The sequence below is a fragment of the Octopus bimaculoides genome, chromosome 5 (assembly GCF_001194135.2).
Source record: "Octopus bimaculoides isolate UCB-OBI-ISO-001 chromosome 5, ASM119413v2, whole genome shotgun sequence".
NCBI lineage: Eukaryota > Metazoa > Mollusca > Cephalopoda > Octopoda > Octopodidae > Octopus > Octopus bimaculoides.
Window position 1 is genome coordinate 17,990,440 of NC_068985.1, and position 762 is coordinate 17,991,201.

Sequence of the window (762 nt, forward strand, 5' to 3'; positions counted from 1 at the left end):
ACACATGCAAAACGAGAGAAAGCAAAAATTGAAGACTTTCAGACGATGAATATTTAAGTATAAATATATAGATATTTATATTAATAGATCAAACTTACACAGAGTACAAACGACAGAGAGAATTAAAGGGAGGGGGGAAATAAGGTGTTATAAGTCCAACAGCTGTTTCTGGGGGCTCGGAGATCCATCATAATGTTGGTAGATGTAGTTCATCACAATATGCAGTCAGTAATGGAAGCAATCAACATTGGTTAAATCGAGCCTCCGTCATCATGGTAAAAAGGCTCTTACATTTCAGATCATGATGCAAAGAAGTTTAATGGGGGAGGGCGGGCATTTATGTTTACAGGAACATAGTTTATTAGTTACAAACATAAACTACCGTGTTCTGTGATAAAACAAGATGCACTCAAAAGAAAATTGATATATCGGTAAAGCCACATGAAAAAAAGTAAACATTTTGAGTTTGATAGTAGTGGAAAATAACAACAGCAACAACGACGACGACGACGACAACAACAACAACAACAACAACAACAACAACAACAGCAACAACAACAACAACAATAACAATAATAATACACATCCTACGCAAAACACTTTCAATACAGTAACCATAAGAGCATCACAGCAAACCACAACACATACCCAAGGCACACGAGCTGCGCTCGGTAGTGAAGTGAAAGTACGTTATAAAAATAAAACTACTGCATAATAATAATAATAATAATAATAATAATAATAATAATAATAATAATAATA